The sequence below is a fragment of the Cherax quadricarinatus genome, chromosome 98 (assembly GCF_038502225.1).
Source record: "Cherax quadricarinatus isolate ZL_2023a chromosome 98, ASM3850222v1, whole genome shotgun sequence".
Lineage (NCBI taxonomy): Eukaryota > Metazoa > Arthropoda > Malacostraca > Decapoda > Parastacidae > Cherax > Cherax quadricarinatus.
The window spans coordinates 4,172,243-4,188,301 of record NC_091389.1 but is presented as its reverse complement, the minus strand read 5'-3'; positions in this window follow the sequence as shown (position 1 = coordinate 4,188,301).

Genomic DNA, 16,059 nt, shown 5'->3' with positions numbered 1-16,059 from the left:
GAGGAGGTAGATCATGGTAATGAATATGATATTGTGTATATGGACTTCAGTAAGGCTTTTGACAGGGTCCCACATCAGAGACTATTGAGGAAAATTAAAGCACATGGAATAGGAGGAGAAATTTTTTCCTGGATAGAGGCATGGTTGACAAATAGGCAGCAGAGAGTTTGCATAAATGGGGAGAAATCAGAGTGGGGAAGTGTCACGAGCGGTGTTCCACAGGGGTCAGTGTTGGGCCCCCTGCTGTTCACAATCTACATAAACGACATAGATGAGGGCATAAAGAGCGACATCGGCAAGTTTGCCGATGACACCAAAATAGGCCGTCGAATTCATTCTGACGAGGACATTCGAGCACTCCAGGAAGATTTGAATAGACTGATGCAGTGGTCGGAGAAGTGGCAGATGCAGTTTAATATAGACAAATGCAAAGTTCTAAATGTTGGACAGGACAATAACCATGCCACATATAAACTAAATAATGTAGATCTTAATATTACGGATTGCGAAAAAGATTTAGGAGTTCTGGTTAGCAGTAATCTGAAACCAAGACAACAGTGCATAAGTGTTCGCAATAAAGCTAATAGAATCCTTGGCTTCATATCAAGAAGCATAAATAATAGGAGTCCTCAGGTTGTTCTTCAACTCTATACATCGTTGGTTAGGCCTCATTTAGATTATGCTGCACAGTTTTGGTCACCTTATTACAGAATGGATATAAATTCTCTGGAAAATGTACAAAGGAGGATGACAAAGTTGATCCCATGTATCAGAAACCTTCCCTATGAGGATAGACTAAGGGCCCTGAATCTGCACTCTCTAGAAAGACGTAGAATTAGGGGGGATATGATTGAGGTGTATAAATGGAAGACAGGAATAAATAAAGGGGATGTAAATAGTGTGCTGAAAATATCTAGCCTAGACAGGACTCGCAGCAATGGTTTTAAGTTGGAAAAATTCAGATTCAGGAAGGATATAGGAAAGTACTGGTTTGGTAATAGAGTTGTGGATGAGTGGAACAAACTCCCAAGTACCGTTATAGAGGCCAGAACGTTGTGTAGCTTTAAAAATAGGTTGGATAAATACATGAGTGGATGTGGGTGGGTGTGAGTTAGACCTGATAGCTTGTGCTACCAGGTCGGTTGCCGTGTTCCTCCCTTAAGTCAATGTGACCTGACCTGACTAGGTTGGGTGCATTGGCTTAAGCCGGTAGGAGACTTGGACCTGCCTCGCATGGGCCAGTAGGCCTTCTGCAGTGTTCCTTCGTTCTTATGTTCTTATGTTCTTATTCTCTCCACTTGCAGCTCTACTATGTATTCAAAGCACAGAACCATGTGGTCGCTAGCTCCTAGGGGACTCTCATACTTGATGTCCTCAATGTCTGAGCTGCCCAGGGTGAATACAAGGTCCAATCTTGCTGGTTCATCCTCCCCTCTCACTCTGGTAGTGTCCTTAACATGTTGGTGCATGAGGTTTTCCAGCACCACGTCCAACATCCTGGCTCTCCATGTTTTGGGACCCCCATGTGGCTCCAGGTTTTCCCAGTCAATCTCCCTGTGGTTGAAATCCCCCATAACCAGCAACTTTGCTCTGCTGGAGTGAGCTCTTCTTTCCACCTCAGCAAGTGTGTCTACCATTGCTCTGTTGCTCTCTTCATATTCCTCTCTTGGCCTCCTGCAGTTCTGTGGTGGTTTATACATCACTGCAATGACCACTTTGTGTTCCCCAGACTGAAGTGTACCTGCTATGTAGTCTCTTTCTCCCGTCTCATCTATGCCTTCCATTTTCTCGAATTTCCATCTGTTTTTTTTACGAGCAGAGCAGCCCCACCTCCCCCCCTGCCCCTTCTATCTTTCCTCATGATCTGGTATCCTGGTGGGAAGATTGCATCTGTTATTGTCTCCGTGAGTTTTGTTTCTGTAACTGCTATGATGTCTGGGGACTTCTCATTGATTCTTTCTTGCCATTCCTCATGTTTATTCGTTAATCCATCTGCGTTTGTGTACCAAACCTTCAACTTCTGTTCTAATACTGTAACTGTGGTGCGGGGGGTGGAAACAGAGGGATCGGTGTGTGATGGTTGGTTTGGATTGTTCAGTTGCCTTGGGGTGTCGTGGCTGGAGTCCTTCTGCAGGTGTTTCTGGAGGGTGTGCTTGTCCTTCCATTTGATCCTGGGTTATTCTGCTCTCCTTTTTCATTTCCTCCCATTTCTCCTTTCGTTTTTGAACTCTCTCTTTCATCGTCTTCCTTTCGTCCTGTGTTCTGTCTCGATCGAGGTACACACTCCGGAACCCCTGCTTGCCTCTCAGCCGTGCTTTCTCCTGCAGGATCATGGTTCGGGTTGATCCTGCCTTGAAAATTACTTTGAGAGGCCGATTCCTTTTCTTTGTGAACCACCCAATTTTCCGAAAATTTGCCACCTGGGTCATGTCCCCCTCGCCTATCACCTTCATGATATCTTCAATTGCTTTTTTCTCCTCCTGCTTTCTTTCATCATAAGTTTCCCCTTTAGCTTCGTCTAGCCCATAGACAAACACGGATCTCTCCCTTTCCACCTCCCACTGTGACTCCCATTGCATCCTCTGATGTGTTTTAGTTCCTTCCCGTGGAGTGTTCCTTCCTTCAGTCCCTTCCCTAGTTATGGCCCCTATGCTTCTTAGTTTGTTCTTCCTGCTCACCTGTTCCTGGCCCCCACAGGTATCTGGTAAGGTCCTTGCACATGTTCTAGTTCCTTCAATGTCTTCCAACCTCTCATTCTGTCCAAGTGTGCTCCCTGTCTCTGTTTTGGCCCCATGTGGGTTTGACAGGACCTCTGCATACAGTTTAGTTTCCATGCTTCCTTCAGACCTGTTGTCTGTGTTTGATGTAGCCATTGCCGATGCTACTTCTGTAATATCTTTGTCTCTGTGCTGTTTCAGATGTCTCAGCTCCTCTTCTAATCTCTCTATCTTGATTTCTGCTGCTGTGGCCTGTTGCTTCCACCTGGGTGTTAGTGGACTGGTGTGGGACACATCCTGGGTGTCTGTGGACTGGTGTGGGTCATATCCTGGGTGTCAGTGGACTAGTCTGGGTCGCATCCTGGGTGTTAGTGGACTGGTGTGGGTCACATCCTGGGTGTTAGTGGGTCGCATCCTGGGTGTTTGTGGACTGGTGTGGGTCACATCCTGGGTGTTAGTGGACTGGTGTGGGTCACATCCTGGGTATTAGTGGACTGGTGTGGGTCACATTCTGGGTGTTAGTGGACTGGTGTGAGACATCCTGGGTGTTAGTAGACTGGTGTGGGTCACATCCTGGGTGTTAGTGGACTGGTGTGAGTCACATCCTGTGTGTTAGTGGACTGGTGTGGGTCACATCCTGGGTGTTAGTGAACTGATGTGGGTCACATCCTAGGTGTTAGTGGACTGGTGTGGGTCACATCCTGGGTGTTAGTGGACTGGTGTGAGTCACATCATGGGAGTTAGTGGACTGGTGTGAGTCACATCCTAGGTGTTAGTGGACTGGTGTGGGTCACATCCTGGGTGTTAGTGGACTAGTGTGGGTCACATCCTGGGTGTTAGTGACTGGTGTGGGTCACATCCTGGGTGTTAGTGGACTAGTGTGGGTCACATCCTGGGTGTTAGTGGACTGGTGTGGGTCACATCCTGGGTGTTAGTGGACTGGTGTGGGTCACATCCTGGGTGTTAGTGGACTGGTGTGGGTCACATCCTGGGTGTTAGTGGACTAGTGTGGGTCACATCCTGGGTGTTAGTGACTGGTGTGGGTCACATCCTGGGTGTTAGTGGACTGGTGTGGGTCACATCCTGGGTATTAGTGGACTGGTGTGGGTCACATTCTGGGTGTTAGTGGACTGGTGTGAGACATCCTGGGTGTTAGTAGACTGGTGTGGGTCACATCCTGGGTGTTAGTGGACTGGTGTGAGTCACATCCTGTGTGTTAGTGGACTGGTGTGGGTCACATCCTGGGTGTTAGTGAACTGATGTGGGTCACATCCTAGGTGTTAGTGGACTGGTGTGGGTCACATCCTGGGTGTTAGTGGACTGGTGTGAGTCACATCATGGGAGTTAGTGGACTGGTGTGAGTCACATCCTAGGTGTTAGTGGACTGGTGTGGGTCACATCCTGGGTGTTAGTGGACTAGTGTGGGTCACATCCTGGGTGTTAGTGACTGGTGTGGGTCACATCCTGGGTGTTAGTGGACTAGTGTGGGTCACATCCTGGGTGTTAGTGGACTGGTGTGGGTCACATCCTGGGTATTAGTGGACTGGTGTGGGTCACATTCTGGGTGTTAGTGGACTGGTGTGAGACATCCTGGGTGTTAGTAGACTGGTGTGGGTCACATCCTGGGTGTTAGTGGACTGGTGTGAGTCACATCCTGTGTGTTAGTGGACTGGTGTGGGTCACATCCTGGGTGTTAGTGAACTGATGTGGGTCACATCCTAGGTGTTAGTGGACTGGTGTGGGTCACATCCTGGGTGTTAGTGGACTGGTGTGAGTCACATCATGGGAGTTAGTGGACTGGTGTGAGTCACATCCTGGGTGTTAGTGGACTGGTGTGGGTCACATCCTGGGTGTTAGTGGACTAGTGTGGGTCACATCCTGGGTGTTAGTGACTGGTGTGGGTCACATCCTGGGTGTTAGTGGACTAGTGTGGGTCACATCCTGGGTGTTAGTGGACTGGTGTGGGTCACATCCTGGGTGTTAGTGGACTGGTGTGGGTCACATCCTGGGTGTTAGTGGACTGGTGTGGGTCACATCCTGGGTGTTAGTGGGCTGGCGTGGGTCACATCCTGGGTGTTAGTGGACTGGTGTGATTCACATCCTGGCTGGCTAACCCTCCGGAGTTAAAAATCCCAAGAAAACCTTACTTGTCCTGAACATGAGTACAATTACCGGCTCCTGATAAAAACCGTTAAAGAAATATCGTAGTGAGAAAAAATGGAGTCGCGACAAGATGAAGTTGTAGTCTGGTCAGCCAGGTAATATCAGAACAATGTACACACACACAGAAAGACGTAAATTTGTTATTCATTATGAATAGAGAATAAAACGTCCATACTTAATGAATCACGCAGTTTACTTTGATCAATGCCACTGTCCGAATAATGAACATGGCCTCGACTTCATCAAAATGGTCATATTTAACCTCATTACTGTTAATTTACAGTACACCTCATAGATCATTTATTATAGATGCACAACAAATACCTTATACGAGATGCATTTAAAATTTTGAGTTAAAAATATTTAAAATAAACAAATCCATGAAACATTCGAACAAAAAATTCCATTTTCTATTAAAAACTTCCATAATTCATGGCAAACTATGATAATTTATACTGTCCAGTCTTACTATATTGAACCCTGAAAGAGAAAGAGAAGTCTGTCTGGGTGACCCATCACGGAGGAACAAGTTCCTATCCTGGAGGGTTATCCTGGAGGGTTATCCTGGAAGGTTATCCTGAAGGTTATCCTGGAGGGTTATCCTGAAGGGTAATCCTGGAAGGTTATCGTGGAAGGTTATCCTGGAAGGTTATCCTGGAAGGTTATCCTGAAGGTTATCCTGGAGGGTTATCCTGGAAGGTTATCCTGGAAGGTTATACTGGAAGGTTATCCTGGAGGGTTATCCTGGAAGGTTATCCTGGAGGGTTATGCTGGGAGGTTATTCTGGAAGGTTATCCTGGAGGGTTATCCTGGAAGGTTATAATGGAAGGTTATCCTGGAAGGTTATTCTGGAGGGTTATCCTGAAAAGTTATCCTGGAAGGTTATAAGTAAGTAAGTAAGTAAGTTAGTATACCTGGAGGGTTATCATGGAGGGTTATCCTGGTAGGTTATCCTGAAGGGTTGTCCTGGAAGGTTATCCTGGAAGGTTATCCTGGAGGGTTATCCTGGAGGGTTATCCTGGAAGGTTATCCTGGAAGGTTATCCTGAAGAGTTATCCTTGAAGGTTATCCTGGAAGGTTATCCTGGAAGGTTATCCTGGAGGATTATCCTGGAGGGTTATCCTGGAAGGTTATCCTGGAAGGTTATTCTGGAGGGTTATCCTGGAAGGTTATCCTGGAAGGTTATCCTGGAGGGTTATCCTGGAAGGTTATCCTGGAAGGTTATCCTGGAGGGTTATCCTGGAGGGTTATCCTGGAAGGTTATCCTGAAGGGTTATCCTGGAGAGTTATCCTGGAAATTTATCCTGGAGAGTTATCCTGGAGGGTTATCCTGGAAGGTTATCTTGAAGGGTTAACCTGGAGAGTTATCCTGGAAGGTTATCCTGGAGGGTTACCCTGGAGGGTTATCCTGGAAGGTTATCCTGAAGGGTTATCCTGGAGGGTTATCCTGGAAGGTTATCCTGGAGGGTTATCCTGGAATGTTATCCTGGAGGGTTATCCTGGAGGGTTATCCTGGAAGGTTATCCTGGAGGTTTATCCTGGAAGGTTATCCTGGAAGGTTATACTGGAGGGTTATCCTGGAAGGTTATCGTGGAGGGATATACTGGAGGATTATCCTGGAAGGTTATCCTGACCAGCCCGGTTGGTCAGGTACTGACTTAAGGCGCCTGTCCAGCTTCTTGAAGTCAGCCAGGGGTCTTACCTGGAGTTTACCTGGAGGGAGTTGCGGGGGTCAACGCCCCCGCGGCCCGGTCTGTGAGCAGGCCTCATGGTGGATCATAGCCTGATCAACCAGGCTGTTACTGCTAGCTGCACGCAATCCAACGTACGAACGACAGCCCGGCTGGTCAGGTACCGACTTAAGGTGCTTGTCCAGTGCCAGCTTGAAGACTGCCAGGGGTCTATTTGTAATCCCCCTTAAACTTTGAGGCCCAGTCCCTGGACCCATTATGTACTTCTGTAATCTTTTGACTACCGCCCACAGGATGGGTATGGGGTGCATAATAAACATATTAAACTAAACTAAACCTTATGTATGCTGGGAGGCAGTTGAACAGTCTCGGGCCCCTGACACTTATTGTGTTGTCTCTTAGCGTGCTAGTGGCACCCCTGCAATGTAGACCAGGACATGCGGACAAGTACTATGCGGTGACTTGACTTAAGAAATCGTAATGACACGATTGCAAATAAACCATACCCCCGGCCGGGATTGAACCCGCGGTCATAGAGTCTCAAAACTCCAGCCCGTCGCGCTAACCACTAGACCAGCTAGCCACAATAAGATTCATCCAACTAGGTATATTTCTACACCATAGGAAGGTTAGCACAGGCACCTCGGTACTTGTCCGCATAGCCGACACGCTAGGGAGTGTAACGGGCTAGCTGTGGGATTTTCAAGGATAGCTCCTGATCAAAGAGATTGACCAGGTCACGACTGAACAGGACTCAGTGTGACTGCCTTGGGAAGATTCCAGAGCAGCGAGAGGACATCCCAGTGCATCGTCCGGGGGGAGGGGTGAAGATGAAGGGAACACTGGTTTTGGGGAGTCACATGCCAATGTCTTTCATGATGTGCATGGGAAGCAAATAAATGTGTTTGTTGTAGGCAGGACAGTGTGAACAACAGTGCTCAGTCAGTGTGTAGGGAAGTGCCCCTCATCCCTCTTCCCCGGGCCTTGTCCCGTGTGTAGGGGACAGTGACCCTCTCATGACCCCTCACCCCTACGCCTCAACCATACAGCTCCGCCACCTCACCCACCCAACTCCCAGCGCCACTCCAACTGCAGAGGGTACTTCCCCATCTCCCAGCCCACGATGTCAGCGGTGCCACAGGGTGTGCCAGGCTCACAGAAATTTCCACTGCAGTGACAGGGCGGTGGAGTTCGACCGTGAGACAGCTGTCAGGAGTGCCACAGGCAGTGTGCACTCACTTCCTCAAGCTTCAACATTCGTGCACAGGGTGGATGTCTGGGCACCCGGAGGGCTCCAGGTGGGAACACCCAACAACTCCTCCCAGTAGACAGAGGTGACAGCTGCTGCCCTGTGAAGGAAAAGTTCAACAGATAGGAGTAGCGAGCGAGTATATGGAAACGATAGTTTGATTACCGGCTGCTTGTTAAGGTAGGGTCAGTCTAGCTCCCGCTATCCCTATTGTTCACATAATAAATCTATCAATCACCACTAATACCGTACCGGAGGGGTTCAAGGAGGCCAGAGTTACTCCTATCTTCAAGAAAAATAGTAGGTCTGATGTAAGCAACTATAGGCCTGTTAGTATACTCAGTATAATATCTAAAATTCTAGAGAGGGCGGTGTATTATCAAGTAGTTAAGTACCTTAATGACAACAACATTCTCCATAGCTATCAATCGGGCTTTAGAAGATCCTACTCAACCGACACCTCCCTTATTAATCTGATGGATTTTTTTTTATATTTATTGAAAACTCAGGTGCAAAATAGATATGGGTGCATAAAATAATATGTCAACGAGATACCAGGCACTAAGTAGATTATTATTATATAAATAAATAATAAATTCAAAACACAGGAAAATATAAGCACTATACAAAAAAACAATGTGACAAAAACAAGCACACAGAATTACACACATACACAAGCAGTCCACTAACACCCAGGATGTGACCCACACCAGTCCACTAACACCCAGGATGTGACCCACACCAGTCCACTAACACCCAGGATGTGACCCACACCAGTCCACTAACACCCAGGATGTGACCCACACCAGTCCACTAACACCCAGGATGTGACCCACACCAGTCCACTAACACCCAGGATGTGACCCACACCAGTCCACTAACACCCAGGATGTGACCCACACCAGTCCACTAACACCCAGGATGTGACCCACACCAGTCCACTAACACCCAGGATGTGACCCACACCAGTCCACTAACACCCAGGATGTGACCCACACCAGTCCACTAACACCCAGGATGTGACCCACACCAGTCCACTAATACCCAGGATGTGACCCACACCAGTCCACTAACACCCAGGATGTGACCCACACCAGTCCACTAACACCCAGGATGTGACCCACACCAGTCCACTAACACCCAGGATGTGACCCACACCAGTCCACTAACACCCAGGATGTGACACACACCAGTCCACTAACACCCAGGATGTGACCCACACCAGTCCACTAACACCCAGGATGTGACCCACACCAGTCCACTAACACCCAGGATGTGACCCACACCAGTCCACTAACACCCAGGATGTGACCCACACCAGTCCACTAAAACCCAGGATGTGACCCACACCAGTCCACTAACACCCAGGATGTGACCCACACCAGTCTACTAACACCCAGGATGTGACCCACACCAGTCCACTAATACCCAGGATGTGACCAAACCAGTCCACTAACACCCAGGATGTGACTCACACCAGTCCACTAACACCCAGGGTGTGACCCACACCAGTCCACTAACACCCAGGATGTGACCCACACCAGTCCACTAACACCCAGGATGTGACCCACACCAGTCCACTAACACCCAGGATGTGACCCACACCAGTCCACTAAAACCAAGGATGTGACCCACACCAGTCCACTAACACCCAGGATGTGACCCACACCAGTCTACTAACACCCAGGATGTGACCCACACCAGTCCACTAAAACCAAGGATGTGACGCACGCCAGTCCACTAACACCCAGGATGTGACCCACACCAGTCTACTAACACCCAGGATGTGACCCACACCAGTCCACTAAAACCAAGGATGTGACGCACGCCAGTCCACTAACACCCAGGATGTGACCCACACCAGTCTACTAACACCCAGGATGTGACCCACACCAGTCTACTAACACCCAGGATGTGACCCACACCAGTCTACTAACACCCAGGATGTGACCCACACCAGTCCACTAAAACCAAGGATGTGACGCACGCCAGTCCACTAACACCCAGGATGTGACCCACACCAGTCTACTAACACCCAGGATGTGACCCACACCAGTCCACTAAAACCAAGGATGTGACGCACACCAGTCCACTAACACCCAAGATGTGACCCACACCAGTCTACTAACACCCAGGATGTGACCCACACCAGTCCACTAAAACCAAGGATGTGACGCACACCAGTCCACTAACACCCAAGATGTGACCCACACCAGTCTACTAACACCCAGGATGTGACCCACACCAGTCCACTAAAACCAAGGATGTGACGCACACCAGTCCACTAACACCCAGGATGTGACCCACACCAGTCTACTAACACCCAGGATGTGACCCACACCAGTCCACTAAAACCCAGGATGTGACCCACACCAGTCTACTAACACCCAGGATGTGACCCACACCAGTCCACTAAAACCAAGGATGTGACGCACGCCAGTCCACTAACACCCAGGATGTGACCCACACCAGTCCACTAACACCCAGGATGTGACCCACACCAGTCCACTAACACCCAGGATGTGACGCACACCAGTCCACTAACACCCAGGATGTGACCCACACCAGTCCACTAACACCCAGGATGTGACCCACACCAGTCCACTAAAACACAGGATGTGACCCACACCAGTCCACTAACACCCAGGATGTGACCCACACCAGTCTACTAACACCCAGGATGTGACCCACACCAGTCTACTAACACCCAGGATGTGACCCACACAAGTCCACTAACATCCAGGATGTGACCCACACCAGTCCACTAACACCCAGGATGTGACCTACACCAGTCCACTAACAACCGGGATGTGACCCACACCAGTCCACTAAAACCAAGGATGTGACCCACGCCAGTCCATTAACACCAAAGATGTGACACACACCAGTCCACTAACACCCAGGATGTGATCCACACCAGTCCACTAACACCCAGGATGTGACCCACACCAGTCCACTAACACCCAGGATGTGACCCACACCAGTCCACTAACACCCAGGATGTGACCCACACCAGTCCACTAACACCCAGGATGCCACCCACACCAGTCCACTAACACCCAGGATGCCACCCACACCAGTCCACTAACACCCAGGATGCCACCCACACCAGTCCACTAACACCCAGGATGTGACCCACACCAGTCCACTAACACCCAGGATGTGACCCACACCAGTCCACTAACACCCAGGATGTGACCCACACCAGTCCACTAACACCCAGGATGTGACCCACACCAGTCCACTAACACCCAGGATGTGACCCACACCAGTCCACTAACACCCAGGATGTGACCCACACCAGTCCACTAACACCCAGGATGTGACCCACACCAGTCCACTAACACCCAGGATGTGACGCACGCCAGTCCACTAACACCCAGGATGTGACCCACACCAGTCCACTAACACCCAGGATGTGACCCACACCAGTCCACTAAAACCAAGGATGTGACGCACACCAGTCCACTAACACCCAGGATGTGACCCACACCAGTCCACTAACACCCAGGATGTGACCCACACCAGTCCACTAACACCCAGGATGTGACCCACACCAGTCCACTAACACCCAGGATGTGACCCACACCAGTCCACTAACACCCAGGATGTGACCCACACCAGTCCACTAAAACCCAGGATGTGACCCACACCAGTCCACTAACACCCAGGATGTGACCCACACCAGTCCACTAACACCCAGGATGTGACCCACACCAGTCCACTAAAACCCAGGATGTGACCCACACCAGTCCACTAACACCCAGGATGTGACCCACACCAGTCCACTAACACCCAGGATGTGACCCACACCAGTCCACTAACACCCAGGATGTGACCCACACCAGTCCACTAACACCCAGGATGTGACCCACACCAGTCCACTAACACCCAGGATGTGACCCACACCAGTCCACTAACACCCAGGATGTGACCCACACCAGTCCACTAAAACCCAGGATGTGACCCACACCAGTCCACTAACACCCAGGATGTGACCCACACCAGTCCACTAAAACCCAGGATGTGACCCACACCAGTCCACTAAAACCCAGGATGTGACCCACACCAGTCCACTAACACCCAGGATGTGACCCACACCAGTCCACTAACACCCAGGATGTGACCCACACCAGTCCACTAACACCCAGGATGTGACCCACACCAGTCCACTAACACCCAGGATGTGACCCACACCAGTCCACTAACACCCAGGATGTGACCCACACCAGTCCACTAAAACCCAGGATGTGACCACACCAGTCCACTAACACCCAGGATGTGACCCACACCAGTCCACTAACACCCAGGATGTGACCCACACCAGTCCACTAACACCCAGGATGTGACCCACACCAGTCCACTAACACCCAGGATGTGACCCACACCAGTCCACTAACACCCAGGATGTGACCCACACCAGTCCACTAACACCCAGGATGTGACCCACACCAGTCCACTAACACCCAGGATGTGACCCACACCAGTCCACTAACACCCAGGATGTGACCCACACCAGTCCACTAAAACCCAGGATGTGACCCACACCAGTCCACTAACACCCAGGATGTGACCCACACCAGTCTACTAACACCCAGGATGTGACCCACACCAGTCCACTAACACCCAGGATGTGACCCACACCAGTCCACTAACACCCAGGATGTGACCCACACCAGTCCACTAACACCCAGGATGTGACCCACACCAGTCCACTAACACCCAGGATGTGACCCACACCAGTCCGCTAACACCCAGGATGTGACCCACACCAGTCCACTAACACCCAGGATGTGACCCACACCAGTCCACTAACACCCAGGATGTGACCCACACCAGTCCACTAACACCCAGGATGTGACCCACACCAGTCCACTAACACCCAGGATGTGACCCACACCAGTCCACTAACACCCAGGATGTGACCCACACCAGTCCACTAACACCCAGGATGTGACCCACACCAGTCCACTAACACCCAGGATGTGACCCACACCAGTCCACTAACACCCAGGATGTGACCCACACCAGTCCACTAACACCCAGGATGCAACCCACACCAGTCCACTAACACCCAGGATGTGACCCACACCAGTCCACTAACACCCAGGATGTGACCCACACCAGTCCACTAACACCCAGGATGTGACCCACACCAGTCCACTAAAACCCAGGATGTGACCCACACCAGTCCACTAACACCCAGGATGTGACCCACACCAGTCCACTAACACCCAGGATGTGACCCACACCAGTCCACTAACACCCAGGATGTGACCCACACCAGTCCACTAACACCCAGGATGTGACCCACACCAGTCCACTAACACCCAGGATGTGACCCACACCAGTCCACTAACACCCAGGATGTGACCCACACCAGTCCACTAACACCCAGGATGTGACCCACACCAGTCCACTAACACCCAGGATGTGACCCACACCAGTCCACTAACACCCAGGATGTGACCCACACCAGTCCACTAACACCCAGGATGTGACCCACACCAGTCCACTAACACCCAGGATGTGACCCACACCAGTCCACTAACACCCAGGATGTGACCCACACCAGTCCACTAACACCCAGGATGTGACCCACACCAGTCCACTAACACCCAGGATGTGACCCACACCAGTCCACTAACACCCAGGATGTGACCCACACCAGTCCACTAACACCCAGGATGTGACCCACACCAGTCCACTAACACCCAGGATGTGACCCACACCAGTCCACTAACACCCAGGATGTGACCCACACCAGTCCACTAACACCCAGGATGTGACCCACACCAGTCCACTAACACCCAGGATGTGACCCACACCAGTCCACTAACACCCAGGATGTGACCCACACCAGTCCACTAACACCCAGGATGTGACCCACACCAGTCCACTAACACCCAGGATGTGACCCACACCAGTCCACTAACACCCAGGATGTGACCCACACCAGTCCACTAACACCCAGGATGTGACCCACACCAGTCCACTAACACCCAGGATGTGACCCACACCAGTCCACTAACACCCAGGATGTGACCCACACCAGTCCACTAACACCCAGGATGCCACCCACACCAGTCCACTAACACCCAGGATGTGACCCACACCAGTCCACTAACACCCAGGATGTGACCCACACCAGTCCACTAACACCCAGGATGTGACCCACACCAGTCCACTAACACCCAGGATGCCACCCACACCAGTCCACTAACACCCAGGATGCCACCCACACCAGTCCACTAACACCCAGGATGTGACCCACACCAGTCCACTAACACCCAGGATGCCACCCACACCAGTCCACTAACACCCAGGATGCCACCCACACCAGTCCACTAACACCCAGGATGTGACCCACACCAGTCCACTAACACCCAGGATGCCACCCACACCAGTCCACTAACACCCAGGATGCCACCCACACCAGTCCACTAACACCCAGGATGCCACCCACACCAGTCCACTAACACCCAGGATGCCACCCACACCAGTCCACTAACACCCAGGATGCCACCCACACCAGTCCACTAACACCCAGGATGTGACCCACACCAGTCCACTAACACCCAGGATGCCACCCACACCAGTCCACTAACACCCAGGATGCCACCCACACCAGTCCACTAACACCCAGGATGCCACCCACACCAGTCCACTAACACCCAGGATGCCACCCACACCAGTCCACTAACACCCAGGTACCCATTTTACTGATGGGGAACATAGACAACAGGTGGAAATAAAAACACCCAATGCTTCTACCCTCGCTGTGAATCGAACCCATTCTTCACCGTGTGAAGCGACAGCGTCTGCCACCATACCCATATATGATATTTATTTATCTACACATGAGACCAGATTTTCTGTCCATCTAATAACACAATATAACCCAAAGGTTTGCAAAATTGAGAAACTAATTAATATTTATATAGAATATTTTATTTTTGAGAAACTTATATAGCAACAGGTAATAAAAATTTGCGAAAAGCCAATATATTATATAAATATTTTTTTGTTTTCTCACTAAACTTAAAAAAATTTAAAGAATTTGGTATTATTTCTAAAATATTATTTAATTAAACTATTGTTTTTTATCATTTTTTTAAAATGTTATAATATTTATGAGAAAAACATTTCAATTTAAAAAAAATAGTTAAGTTTATGGTCTAACTTAAAAAAAAAAAAATATTTTGAAGGGTAACGATAATATTTTACTTGTCTGAGTTAATTAAGTTACGTATTTAAGATAATTCTGGAAATTTAACATAAGATTTCGTTGGGATTTTTAACCCCGGAGGGTTAGCCACCCAGGATAACCCAAGAAAGTCAGTGCGTCATCGAGGACTGTCTAACTTATTTCCATTGTGGTCCTTAATCTTGTCCCCCAGGATGCGACCCACACCAGTCCACTAACACCCAGGTACCTATTTGCTGCTAGGTGAACGGGACAACAGGTGTAAGGAAACGTGTAGAAATGTTTCCACCCGCCGGGAATCGAACCCGGGCCCTCCGTGTGTGAAGCGGGAGCTTTAGCCACCAGGCCACCGGGCTTATCTTATGTTAAATTAGACACATGTGCAACTCTTGGGTATCTTTATTGAGGAAACGTTTCGCCACACAGTGGCTTCATCAGTTCATATAAAGGATAAACTTGAAGAACAGGAGGAGAATGAGGTAATCAGTCCCTCAGCCTTGAGTCGATGTGGTCAGTCTATAGTTGGTCATCGACACCATGCCTAACCCTTCTAGGGTAGGGTAGGTGCCTGAGCCCGAGCCTTTAGCTCGTAAGACTGTCATTCCCATTTGCCCCCTTGTGGCGGGGATGGCAGACCAGAGAGGCCTAGCTTGTGGCTAGGCCTGGGGACAGTTGGTCCCAAAGATGAGGAGGTACTTGTGCCTCCTCCCATGGGAGACTTAGGTCTCAGACACTCCCTAAAGAGGGAGCCAAGGCCGGGCCACCACTTGGACAAGGCCCGGGCCGGGAGAATACCGGCGAATATTTAACTAACTAACCAGGCAACATCTGACAGTCTACTATATACAAGTTTTTATAACATATCACAATTTAAGAAGGAATAAAGGTATAATAACAAAGGCCACAAAATGGCTATAAATAAAACTCCTAAAATTACAACCTCAACACAATAATGCACCAAACTTAATAACAATCACCCGTAATACAACTCACAACAAATACACCAGACCTACAATATGCTTTATTAAGAAA